The sequence below is a fragment of the Phyllobates terribilis genome, unplaced genomic scaffold, assembly GCF_046119375.1.
Source record: "Phyllobates terribilis strain yellow unplaced genomic scaffold, ASM4611937v1 Scaffold_1__5_contigs__length_1240528914, whole genome shotgun sequence".
NCBI lineage: Eukaryota > Metazoa > Chordata > Amphibia > Anura > Dendrobatidae > Phyllobates > Phyllobates terribilis.
The window spans coordinates 1,094,869,415-1,094,884,123 of NW_027362761.1; positions in this window are offsets into that span (position 1 = coordinate 1,094,869,415).

Genomic DNA, 14,709 nt, shown 5'->3' on the forward strand with positions numbered 1-14,709 from the left:
CATGGCCCAATATTATAAATATCTGCGACGCACTAGTGAGTTCAAGATGCTCATCCTGCTAGAAAAATTTCTCAAGGGGTTTAACTTCCAAAATTGGGTCACTTGTGGGTGATTTCTGCTGGTTTGGCACAACACCGACTTTGCAAATCTGACATGACGTCCACAATCTATTCCAGCAAAAATTGTGATGCAATAGTCAAATGGCGCTCCTTCCCTTCCGAGCCCTGCCATGCGCCCAAACAGTAGTTTCTGACCACTTATGGGGTATCTGTACTCTGGAGAAATTGCACGACAAATTGTACTGTCCATTTTCTCCTTTTAACTTTGTGAAAATGAAACCTTTTAGGTTAAAAAAATATATATATTTTTCATTTTTTTTCTTTTTCATCTTGCAAAGCTCCTGAAGGGTTTACAAACTTTGAATGTGGTTATAAATACACTGCTCAAAAAAAAATAAAGGGAACACTCAAATAACACATCCTAGATCTGAATGAATGAAATATTCTCATTGAATACTTTGTTCTGACAACAAAATCACACAAAAATAATCAATGGAAATCAAATTTATTAACCAATGGAGGCCTGGATTTGGAGTCACCCCCAAAATTAAAGTGGAAAAACACACTACAGGCTGATCCAACTTTGATGTAAAACAAGTCAAAATGAGGCTCAGTATTGTGTGGCCTCCACGTGCCTGTATGACCTCCCTACAATGCCTGGGCATGCTACGGATGAGGTTGCGGATGGTCTCCTGTGGGATCTCCTCCCAGACCTGGACTAAAGCATCCGCCAACTCCTGGACAGTCTGTGGTGCAATGTGACGTTGGTGGATGGAGCGAGACATGATGTCCCAGATGTGCTCAATCGGATTCAAGCCTGGGGAATGGGCGGGCCAGTCCATAGCTTCAATGCCTTCATCTTGCAGGAACTGCTGACACACTCCAGCCACATGAGGTCTGGCATTTTCCTGCATTAGGAGGAACCCAGGGCCAACCGCACCAGTATATGGTCTCACAAGGGGTCTGAGGATCTCATCTCGGTACCTAATGGCAGTCAGGCTACCTCTGGCGAGCACATGGAGGGCTGTGCGGCCCTCCAAAGAAATGCCACCCCACACCATTACTGACCCACTGCCAAACCGGTCATGCTGAAGGATGTTGCAGGCAGCAGATCGCTCTCCACGGCGTCTCCAGACTTTGTCACATTGTCACATGTGCTCAGTGTGAACCTGCTTTCATCTGTGAAGAGCACAGGGCGCCAGTGGCGACTTTGCCAATCCTGGTGTTCTGTGGCAAATGCCAAGCGTCCTGCACGGTGTTGGGCTGTGAGCACAACCCCCATCTGTGGACGTCGGGCCCTCATACCACCCTCATGGAGTCGGTTTCTATCCATTTGTGCAGACACATGCACATTTGTGGCCTGCTGGAGGCCATTTTGCAGGGCTCTGGCAGTGCTCCTCCTTGTGACTGCAGATGTGGAGTCACTCTACACCAATATCAGGCATATAGATGGCCTCTCCGCTGTCAGGTTCTTCCTGGACACTTCAGCCTTACCACCTACCTTGAGATCCCTTATTTTGGAGCTATTGGAGTTCTCTCTCAATCACAATTTCTTTACTTTCAAGGGGTCCTTCTTTCTTCAGACCCAGGGGACAGCCATGGGCGCGGCCTTCGCGCCCGCCTATGCTAACCTGTTCCTGGGTCTGTGGGAAAGGGACCTCTACCTGTCAGACCGTGATGAGTCGATGTGCCGTGTCCTTTTTTGGACACGTTACATCGACGACATCTTCATGATCTGGCAGGGTTCCTTTTCATCTTTACAGGTATTCATGGACCAACTAAATGGCAATAATTCTAATATACATCTCACCTCCCAGTCTAGCGCACATCATGTTGAGTTTTTCGATGTGTCGCTCACAAGGGATGAGGCTAATTGCCTACAAACCACCCTGTTCCGCAAACCCACTTCCACCAATATGTTGCTGCATGCAACATCTTCACATCCCATGCACATGCTCAGATCAATACCGGTGGGGCAGTTCCTTCGGGTCCGGAGGATCTGCTCCACTGATGCTGAATTTGAGAAACAGGCTTTAGAACTTAAAGAGAGATTCCTTGAGAGAGGATATAGTCGCCGTACAATCAAGAGGGCATGTAACAGGGCTAAATCTTCGTCTAGGCATAATTTGATCTATGGCAACAAAAATAGAGGGGAGGATTAAGAAAAAGTGAGGTTTATCACCAATTTTTACTCCCAATTTCCTCGGATGAGAGAGATATTGTCTAGATTATGGCACATTCTTAGGGCAGACAATATATCTAAATTCATTCCGGATAAACCATCCATCACCATCAGACGATCAAAGAATTTACGTGATCATTTGGTGCGCTCACATTATGAGGGGTCGGCGGTGACTACATTTCTAGATACCCATACTAGGAGGAGTGGATGTGTCCCTTGTGGTCGGTGCGTTGCGTGCCCAAATGTGGAACGCTGTGACACGTTCTTTAAATCTGACGGGTCTAAAGTCTGCAGGATCAATAGATTCATCACCTGTACCACTAAATATGTTATATATTTTGCCACTTGTCCATGTGGACTTATATATGTGGGCATGACTACCCGCCAGTTTAAGGTGCGTGTCCGCGAGCACGTCTTGGGTATTATCGCGGCGGCTGACCACACGGACACATCCACTCTTAAAACTTTACCTCGCCACTTTAAGACCCACCATAATTGTGATGCCTCTAAGCTTAGAATAAGGGGTCTTGATTGTATAATACCTAATATACGGGGGGGGGGGTAAGGTGGGTCAAAAACTGGCTCAAATGGAATCCCGCTGGATTTGGACCTTTAATACATTGCATCCGAAGGGACTAAATGAGAGCATCAGTTATTCCCCTTTTCTCTAGTCCCCAGTCTTCTACCACAATATGACTATACACGTAACTTTTAGTCATAGTCTTATTTAAGGTGGCCATATGTAATTGAGGCCGGGTTTTAGTTTTAATTTAATATTTATTATAGCATGATTTTAATGATTTTTACTCACTGTTTCTCTTGCACAAATTAGGACCTTACCCTTCTTTGGTCGTTCTCCTTCCTATAACCTGGGGGTGGTTTTTTGATCCAGCCTGGTGAATAGGCTCTCTGTCAGACTTACTGCTTCTTCCGGTCTATACAAGACTGCGAGGGATCATGGATTACAGCCTGCATGGTGGAGACATTAAATAATTAGAGTTGTGAAGATGAAATTATAACTGTATCTATACAAATATGACATCCACTATATCAAATATGAACTCGAATATAAACTCATATGACAATGCTATATAAAATGAGAAAGCTGATTGATGCTTATTTTCATTATATATTTTGATATCCTGTACTATAATGTTGTATACTTTTTAAGTTAACATATTTTTATAGCATATTTGATGTTTCCTATATAATGGGTATACAAGGTATTGTTATATCTTCGCCATGAGGTATGTGTATACGCATATATATGTATATAGCACATACACATATGTATATATACAGATGTGTATGATAGCATATATATGTGTACTTGGGCAATTATTGGGATATACATCTGATCATATAGTCGGATGTTGTCCCTATTCATCTGGTCCCTTAAAGAGGACCCTTACAAACAAATAATATTATCTATATATGTGCTTGCTGTCTGATACGTATATAACCTGGGATGCCAGATATGGCCGGATGGGGTATTATTAGTCTTTTACCTTTTCCACTTTTTTTTTACCTCACATGTCGCACTTGGTTTCTTTCCCTCCCCTTTCCCTTTTCTCCCCCCTTTTCACCCCCCCCCTTTTCACCCCCCCCTCTTTCCTCCTTTTTTGTAAATTCCCCTCTTTTTGTATATCCTTCTCATATGAGGCATCATGTTATTATAGCATTGATTCCGTGTACCATGGTATAAGGTGATGAGAGGGATGTGATTGCACAAAGATAAGTTATCTTATCTAGTGAAGGAGACGATCATGTACGCGTGCGGGCTGTATGGATCGGTGCGCATGCCGGCTCTCTGTGTCTTAGTGGCGTGCGGCGCCGGGGCTACTGCCCCGCCCCGCCGTTGTCACATGACGCGGACGCCGGCCGGCGTCCTGGTCCCCATGGTGACGCACGCGTCACTTCCGGTTCTGCGACGCACTTGGCGCCGATAAAAGCAAGTGATAGTGAGGCAGCAAACATGCCCCGTGACGAAGGGAACCATCGAAACGCGCGTCGGGGCATCCCTGCTCCGCATGTGCCGACCCCAAACGGACCTCTAAACTTCTGAATATCCCCTGACTGTTCCGTGCTGAAGTTTGATATCCATGGTATGTATACAGTAGTGACTCCAGCAAGTCACTCACAATTATATCTAGCACGTGATAGGGAATTTGTACCCAGCACGCATAGGACAGTGTGGGCAGTTCAGTATACACGCTGTACTATGAAATTATATATCTATATATTACCCTCTCTGTTAATTTTATAGAGAGGATAGACAATACTATTTTTTGTATGGCGATGATCTTTTGATTATTTGGATGTTTTAAATATATATACAGTTTCGTACTTTTTGAGTCCTGAATTGGAGTTTGCCATGTGTAGAGGGTTGTTGCGGGTTTTAATGCCTCATCAGTTTTCCGCACGGATTCCTGTATCTGTCTGTTCATTTATGTATTAATAAATCTTGATATACATTATTTTTGCAATACTGTGGGCTCCTTTTTCGTTTTTTCTTGGTTTGGTTTGGAAATTTATGGCGATGGAGTCTTATGATGTCCGTAATAGGGTAGTATTGAATATAGTAATATTTTACGTTTATAAACACTTGGTATGATATACACTACCTGCTCTTGATTAGTATGTACAAAGGAGGAGGTAATGGTCCTGCTACTGGGTTGTTGCCCCCCTATGGCTCCCTCCACATATCCTGGTATCTGCTCCACGCTCTGGACACTGTGCTTACAAACACAGCTACCCTTCTTGCCACAGCTTGCACTGATGTGCCATCCTGGATGAACTGCACTACCTGAGCAACTTCTGTGGGTTGTAGTGTAGACACCGCCTCATGCTACTGTACCTCTAGGGGTGAGAGCAATGGCAAAATGAAAAAGTGACCAAAACAACAGCCAAAAAGGATGAGAACGGAGAAATGGTCTGTGGTCACCACCTGCAGAACCACTCCTTTATAGGGGGTATCTTGCTAATTGCCGATCATTTATACCAGTTGTCTGTTCCATTTGCACAACAGCAGGAGAAATTGATTCATAATCAGTGTTGCTTCATAACTGGACAGGTAGATTTCACAGAAGTGTTATTGACTTGGAGTTACATTGTGTTGTTTAAGTGTTCCCTTTATTTTTTGAGCAGTGTACATTGATGGGTGCAGATTTGAAGATGGGGTCTTGTTTGTGGGTTTTCTGGCATATAATCCCCTCAAAATCACTTTAAACCCTTTGACGTGAGATTTATCTATAAGTCCCTGTGCCCTGGGTCTTAATGACCAGGTACGTATAGATACCTGGTCAGAGCTCCTGGCACTTTAACCCCCGAAATGCTGTGATCGAAGTCGATCGCAGCATTCCGGGAGCAGGCAGAGGAAAGCCCCTCTTACCTTGGATCGGAAACCCCGCGACGTCACCGCGGGGTCCGGTTTGTTGCCATGGTGACCCGATGTCGTCATGATGACATCCGGGTCACCAGGCACTAGCAAGTTAGTTAGATCATGCGCAGTGCCCCTGACAGCCCGCATAGCATAGGGGGCTGCCCCTGCATCCCTATGCTATACAAGCGATCAGCCTGCAAAAAATGAAAGTCCCATAGTGGAACAAAGTAAAAAAGTGAAAAAAAAAATAGTAAGAATATTAAAAAAAAAAAAAAAAAAAAATCCCCAAAAAATAAAAATATATTGTACCTTTAAATATGAATAAACAATAAAAGTACACATATTTGGTATTGCCGCGTCCGGAATGACCTGACTTATAAAACTGTACCACTAGTTCACCCTTTTAGTGAACTCTGTAAAAAAATGAAGCAAAAAACTGTGCATCATACAGCCGAACAAAAAGTGGAATAAAACACGATCAGAAAGACGAATGTAAATAAAAATGGTAACAGCTGAAAACGTCATCTTGTCCTGCAAAAATACAAGCCATCATACATCATCCGAAAAATAAAAAAGTTGTGGCTCTCAGAATAAAGCGATGCAAAAAAAAAATATTTTTTCTATAAAAATGTTTTTATTTGTGCAAAAGCGCTAAAACATAGATATAAATGTAGTATTGCAGTAAATGTACTGACCTGAAGAATTACGCTGCCTTATCAAATTTACCACATGCGGAACGGCATAAAAAAAAACCCAAACAACAATTCCTGAATTGTTGACTTCTGTTTATTCTGCCTCCCAAAAATTGGAATAGAAAGCGATCAAAAAATGTCACATACCCGAAAATGGCACCAATAAAAACGTCAACTTGTCCTGCAAAAAATAAGTCCTTACATGACTGTTGGCCAAAATATGGAAAAATTATAGCTCTCAAAATATGGCGATGCAAAAACTAGTTTTGCAAAAAAATAAAGGATTTTTTAGTGTGTGACTGCAGCCAATTATAAAAACCCAATACAAATTTGGTATCACTGTAATCGCACCGACCTGAAGAATAAAGTCGTCTAATCACTTATATCGCACAAGGAACGGCGTAAAAAATAAAACAATTTCTTCACCTGCAGCTGATTTCTTCATTCTACCTCCCAAAGATCGCAATATGGCTCTGCTCACATTTATCCTGCGCTCTACGCTGTGCCCTTGCATCGGGGTTTCCGTGTAAATCTCTGAAATATGTGATTCAGACGGAACCCCGGCAGAAGATTCCCTGTAATGAGGCATTTGGAGGCATCGTGGACACAGTCTAGCCTGTGATCCCACAGTGCCCGTCATTTTATTAGGCGTGCATAAAAGTGCCGTCGACTACGGTTTTGTGAACCTCTGGAAAAAAGGGAAACCACTAAAAAGAGGCCAGACAAAGTCCAGTGTAACTCTGCTGCCTCATTATAGTGAATGGATCCCTCGGGGGTTCATCTGAATTACGTCACTCGGAGATTTAAATGCAAACCCCGATATCAGTGCTCAGCGTAGAGCAAATGGGAACATATTACATTTTGGATCACAAAGCTTCGACTCAATCCACAAAAAAGCAAGTCCCCACTCAGGTCCGTCATCTGTTAACAGAAATATAGGGGGCTTCCACGTTACCAGTAGCACAAAAGCTCTGGAAAAACGAAATGGCTCCTTACCCCCCCAAAAGAAATTCAGCAAATTCTGTACTCCCAAATACAAATGTCCACATCCTTTTTAAGCCCCATGGTGTGCCTAAATTGCAGTTAGCGTCCACATGTTTGGCATTTCTGTAGCGATGAGAGCCCGCCTAATTTACGGGTGCATGTCTCCAGACGCACGAGCTGGGCACAATGCATGGGCGCTACTACGTACTGGTCACTACAACATACTGATCACTACAACGGCAGTTTGCAATTTTCACTCGGCAACATCCACTGCTGCTTGTTTCTGGAAAACACCCATGGAGTCAAAATCCTCACCACACCTGTAAATATATTCCCAAATGGGTAGAATTTCCAAAATGGGGTCAAATAAGGGGGGATTCTGGTCTTCTAGCACTTAGGGGCTATGTATATGGAGTCTGCATACTGTACTAGGAAAATCTGCTCTCCAGGGGGCAAATAACGCTCCATCCCTCCCGAGTCTCGCCGTGTGGCTAAGCAGTACTGTACAGCCACATATCGGGTATTTCTACATTCAGCAAAAATTGTGTGACAAATTTTGGTGCCATTTTTACCCATTTTCCAGTGAAAATGTAAAATCTGGTGCTAAAACAAAACTTTGGTGGTAAAAATGTAATTACCGTATATTCCGGCGTATAAGACGACCTGGTGTATAAGACGACCCCCCTACTTTCCTGTTAAAATATAGAGTTTAGGATATATTCACCGTATAAGACTACCCCTTTTCCAACGCATACCAAACACCGGTAAAAATAAAAAAAAACAGATTTGAATTTAACATGGTCCTTTTTTAATTTAAATTCTTATGACATGCAGGTATATAGCAGGAAAACTGTCACTCATAAACATATTAAAATAGGGGGGACCCCACGTCATTTTTTGGGGGGGTCCCCCATTCTAATAGCTAGTAAAGGCTAGGTGTTCAGCTGGGGGCTGATATTAGTAGCCTGGGAAGCTCCGTGGGTATTACCCCCTTCCCAGACTTCAAACATCTGCCCCAGCCGTCTGCTTAACCTCCGCTAGAGACTATAATGATGGTGGATCCCACGCCAATTTTCTTTTTAAAAAATCCTTTATTTTAACACTAAATGACAATTGAGGGGTTAATAAAGATGCAGTCCCTAAATTATTATTAATTTTGTAATTAATTTTTCCCAAAAATGTTGACGTGGGGCTTCGCCATATTTTTGTGTCCAGCCAGGTACAGCAGGCAGGAACGGGCTGCCCCCAACCACCAGCTGCCTATTTGTACCTGGCCGGACACAACAATATAGGGAAGCCCTTTTTTTTTTAAATTATTTCATGAAATAATTTAAAAAAAAAAGACGTGGGGCTTCGCCCTATTTTTGTGTCCAGCCAGGTACAACTAGGCAGCTGGGGGCTGGAATCTGCAGCGCAGGGAGACCCAAGCTTTCTGGGCCCCCCCCCCCGCTGCAAATTGCAGTCCGCAGCCACCCCGGAAAATGGCGCGTTCATAGAAGCGCCATCTTCTGGCGCTGTACCCAACTCATCCAGGGCCCTGGTGCGGTGGCTCACTGGGTAATAAAGGGGTTAAGGCCAGCTTGGCATTATCAGCTGGCCCTAAGCCCGAAATTCATGGGGTCACGCCAATATTAGACATGACCGCCATGAATTTCTAGTAAAGTAATTAAAAAAAACACAAACACCCAGAATAAAGTCCTTTAATTGAAATAAAGACACAATCCTTTATTGTTCTAAATTAAACCATACTTACCATCACGCCCATTCCAGCTGAAGCCAACGATCTCCTGCAATAAAAGTAAAATAATAAAGCAACCTCATCCTTACCTCTCCATGGTTCCCAGGACCGGTCCAGCTCTGCTACATTCACATGACAGGCTGCACCGCAGCAGAACGCTGCCGTTCAGCTTGCCATGCGGCAGACACTGAGAAGCGCAGGCATGCTTGTGCTCCTCAGTGTCTGACTGTGACGGCATCCAGATGAGCCGAGATCATGTCCAATGAACTCGGCTCACCTCATGCACGTCACTGACAGCGTGGGAAAATTCTCCTGCTCCCCGCATGCGCAGTAGAAGTTTCCCACGCTGTCAGTGACGGACGTCCAGGAGGTGAGCTGAGTTCATTGTCGGCTCATCTGGATGCCGTCACAGCGAGACACTGAGGAGCGCAAGCATGCCTGCACTTCTCAGTGTCTGCGGGATGACAGGCTGGATGGCAGCGTTCTGCTGCGGTCCAGCCTGTCATCTCGATGTAGCAGAGCTGGAGCTGTCATGGGAACCATGGAAAGGTAAGGATGATGTTGCTTTATTATTTTACTTTTATTGCAGGAGATCGTTGGCTTCAGCTGGAATGGGCGTGATGGTAAGTATGGTTTAATTTAGAACAATAAAGAATTGTGTGTTTATTTCAATTAAAGGACTTTATTCTGGGTGTTTGTGTTTTTTTGTAACTTTGACTATGGGGTTAGTAATGGGGGTGTCTTATAGACGCCTCTCCATTACTAACCTGGGCTTGATGTCAGCTGGCATTATAAGCTGACATCAACCCCAACCCTATTACCCCCTGCCACCGCACCAGGGCAGCGTGGAAGAGCGAGGCTAAGTGCCAGAATTGGCGCATCCTATGAATGCGCCATTTCTGGGGCGGCTGACGGCTGGTGTTTCTAGCCTGGGAGGGGGCCAATATTCATGGCTCCCTTCCTGGGCTATTAATATCAGCCCCCAGCTGTCTGCCTAGCCTTTGCTAGCTATTAAATTAGGGGGGTCCCCCATTTTAATAGCTAGTAAAGGCTATGTATTCAGCTGGGGGCTGATATTAGTAGCCTGGGAAGCTCCGTGGGTATTACCCCCTTCCCAGGCTTCAAACATCTGCCCCAGCTGTCTGCTTAACCTCCGCTAGAGACTAAAATTAAGGGGAACCCCACGCCAATTTTTTTTTAAATAAATCCGTTATTTTAACACTAGATGACAAGTACAGTAACCAGCACTGTCACTGTACTTCATATATATGTGACTGACATGTTTCTATCTATCTAATCTATGTGTGATGCTCTATCTTTCTGTTATAAATTGTCGGGTACAGATGCTGAATTGCCGGCCGGCTTTTTTAAAGAGACGGTGCATGAAAACACTATTATTTGTTTTAATAAATCCTTTACACTAAATGACAAGTACAGTAAGCAATACTGTCACTGTACTTCATATATATGGGACTGACATGTTTCTATCTATCTAATCTATGTGTGAAGCTCTATTCTTTCTATTCTAAATTGTCGGGTGCCGGCTTATGCCGCTGCTGAATTGCCGGCTTTTCATATATTGTCACAGAAGCGATGCGAACTTCCCTGCTCCGGACACAGCGCAGCGCTTCTGTGACAAGTGAAAGCTGTCGGCACAGAAGCCCTGCGCTGTGTCCGGAGCTGGGAATACGCAGCGATGTGTCCGTTTCAGCACAGAAGCGCTGACTGTCTGGACCTACCGCCGCCGTATTTTAACTCCCTCCACCTTATATTAACTCCGACATGGCAGGGATACGGCCACGGCAGCTTATTAACACCCCCAGAGTATCCCCGCATGTCAATTTCTGAAAGTTCAAAAGCATTACCGGCGTATAAGACGACCCCAGACTAGACAGAAGATTTTTCAGTCTTCAAAAGTCGTCTTATACGCCGGAATATACGGTATTCTTTCTTCACCGCCCAATGGTATAAAATTCTGTGAGGCACATGCGGTGTCAACATGCTCACTGCACTCCTAGATTAATTCATTTAGAAGTATAGTTTGTAAGATAGGGTTTTTTATGGGGGGTTCTGCTGTTCTGGCACCTTAGGGGTTCTGCCAATGTGAAATGGCACTGTTAAACCAGCCCAGCAAAATATGAACTCCAATATGGCGCTTCTTCCCTTCTGAGCTTTGTTTTGTGCCTCAAAAGTAGTTTTCAACCACATATGGAGTATTGGCGTACTCAGGAGAAATTGCATAACAAATTTTGGGGTTCATTTTTTCCTGCTATCCTTGTGAAAATGAAAATATTGGGCGCTAAAACAACATTTTTGTGTGAAAAATATATATTTTTTAATTTTTACAGATCCACTTTGTAAAATTCTATGAAGCATCTGTGCGTTCAAGGTGCTCACCACACATCTAAATAAATTCCTGAGGGGTTTAATTTCCAAAATGGGGTCACTTTTGGGGGGGTTCCACTGTTTAGGCACATCAGGGGCTCTCCAAACACGATATGACAACCGCAGACCATTCCATCGAAGTCTGCGTTCCAAAATGTCACTCCTTCCTTTTTGAGCTCTGCCGTGCGCCCAAACAATAATTATCCTCCACCTATGGGGTATTGGCTTACTCGGGAGAAATTGCACAACAAATGGTTTGGTGCAATTTCTCCTGTTACCCTTATGAAAACGCAAAATTTGGGGCTGAAGTACATTTTTGTGGGAAAAATGTGAAAATTTTATTTTTATGGCTCAATGTTCTAAACTTCTGTGAAGCACCTGGGGGTTCAGGGTGCTCACCACACATCTAGACAAGTTTCCTGAGGGGTCTAGTTTCCAAAATGGTGTCATTTGTGGGGGATTTCCACTGTTTAGGCACATCAGGGGCTCCCCGAACGTGACATTGCGTCCGCTAATTATTCTAGCAAATTTTACATTCAAAAAGTCAAATGGCGCTCCTTCCCTGCCCTGCCCTGCGCCCAAACAGTGGTTTTCTCACACATGCGGGGTATCAGCGTGCTTAGGAGAAATTGCACAACAAATTTTGGGGTCCATTTTTTCCTGATAAACTTGCGAAAGTAAAAAAAATTGGGTTCTAAAGTAAAAATTTTATGAAAAAAAGTTAAATGTTCATTGTTTTCTTCCACATTCCAAAAATTCCTGTGAAGCACCTGAAGGGTTAATAAAGTTCTTGAATGTGGTTTTAAGCACCTTGAGGGGTGCAGTTTTTAGAATGGTGTCACTTTTGGATATTTTCTTTCATAAAAGTCCTCAAAGTGACTTCAAATGTGATGTGGTCCCTAAAAAATAGGTTTTGTAAATTTTGTTGGAAAAATTAGAAATTGCTGGTCAACTGTTAACCCTTATAACTTCCTACCAAGAAAAATGTTGGTTTCAAGATTATGCTGATGTAAAGTAGACATGTGGGAAATGTTATTTATTAACTATTTTGTGTGACATATCTCTCTGATTTAAGGGCATAAAAATTCAAAGTTTGAAAATTGCAAATATTTCCTATTTTTTTTTCACAAATAAACGCAAGCGATATCGAAGAAATTTTACCACAATCATGAAGTACAAAATATCACGAAAAAACATTCTCAGAATCAGGGGGATCCGTTGAAGCGTTCCAGAGTAATTACCTCATAAAGTGACAGTGGTCAGAATTGTAAAAATTGGCCTGGTCATAAACGTGCAAACAGCCTTTGGGGGTAAAGGGGTTAACAGTGAAGTGGTCCCTAAAAATATACATTTTGTGAATTTATTGAAAAAATGAGAAATTACTTCTAAACTTTTTACTTGTAATATCCCAACTAAAAAGAAAAGTATTTTAAAAAAGATACTGATGTAAAGTAGACATGTGGTAAATGTTATTTATTAACTATATTGAGTGGTGTGACCATCTGTTTTAGTGGGCAGTCAGGCTGAAGTATTACACGGCCGAAGATTGCATTGTAGTACACTGACTTGCCTGCACCTCTGTCTCGCTAAGGTCAGGAGAGCTGTCGGCCAGTCCGTGCACTGTGATCATAGTCCATGTTATACGTCCGTCTGACTGCCCTTAAAGGGAATGTGTCACCCCCCTGGGCGATATCAGACCTCTACTATGGCCATACAGGTGATAGAAAAGTAAATCTATACTTACCTGTATGGCTAATAGCAGTGGTCTGATTCCAGAGAAATCTTCTTTTATAAAGTTTCTTCTCCAGAGGCTTGATGTCTGGGGGGACGCCAAGCAAACCCCTCCTATCTCCTTATTATGCAGCTAAATCCCCGCCTCTGGGCTAAATTATCATCTCCCCTGCCACTCCCATGGAGCGCACTTTGTTTCTCACTGGCCTGCACTGCACCACAGCCCTTGTATTGGGAGCGGTGCTGTGCACATGCGCGGCAGGGGAGAAAGCAGGGCACTCACAGGGCCCTGTGACGTGTCGGGGAGTGGGGGAAGATGATAATTTATCCCAGAGGCGGGGATTTAGCTGCATAATAAACAGATAGGAGGGGTTTGCTTGGCGTCCCCTGAAGAAACTTTATAAAAGAAGATTTCTCTGGAATCAGACCACTGCTTTTGGCCATACAGGTAAGTATAGATTTACTTTTCTATCACCTGTATGGCCAGAGTATTGGTCTGATATTGCCCAGGGGGGTGACAGATTCCCTTTAAGAGCATAAACATTCAAAGTCCTAAAATATATATAATATATTTAAGTATAATGTGTCATGAAAAATCTTAGAATCTTTGAGGTATGTGGAAGCATGCCAGAGTTACCACATAAAGTGAGACCGGTCCGATTTGGAAACTTTGGTCAGGAAGGTGAAAACGGGCTTAGGTGCGAAGCGGTTAAACCAACTTTTTGCGCCAAAATTTTGACACAAGAAATGTCTAGAACTGCTTAAAATGTGACCCATCAGAATTCTGGCTCAATTTGAATAGTACATTTTCAATAATGTTTCCTTATACATGGTGTAAAAAAAATAATCTAGTGAAGTTATAAAAATTTACTTACAGTGGAAACAAAGCAAATCCTACCACAAATGGTTTCAGCACTTTTTCCTCCTTTTTAATGTCACCCATAATTTGTACCAATCCATTGAGAAACTGAACTAATTGGAGAGGTGGTTGTATTCAGAACTCAGTGGTCAGTACTACACTGCCATCATTTATAGTGATTTTGATTAACACAATATAAAGTTTAGCGGTTCTAGTAGGATTTTCCTGACATTTTCTTAGTTGCATTTTACAACAAAAGCCAAGGTCCGTTAACAGCTTGCAACACAGCAAAGGGCTCTCATTGTTGAATGTTATCAGTCAGGAGAAAAGTACAAAAAAATTTCAAAGGTATTAGCTATACCATAGGACACTGAAGATGTCATCAAAAAATGGCTTAAACTTGGCACAACAGAGACATTACCTAAAACTGCACGTCTCACAAAAATTGATGAGAAGACAAAAAGAAAATTGGTCCTGGAGGTGGCCAAAAGGCTTTAGCAACATTAAAGGAGCTGCAGTAAATTCTGAAAAGTACTTGTGTAATTACCACTTCCTGTATTCTTCATATGTCTGGTTGCTGCTATGATAACGACAGATGACGGAGTGATAAAGTTAATTTCATCTTAGTTGCCAGACTTCCAATGCAGCAGCCAGGCAGTTTTAGAACTCTTTACATGACAGGTTCCCTTTAAGGCTA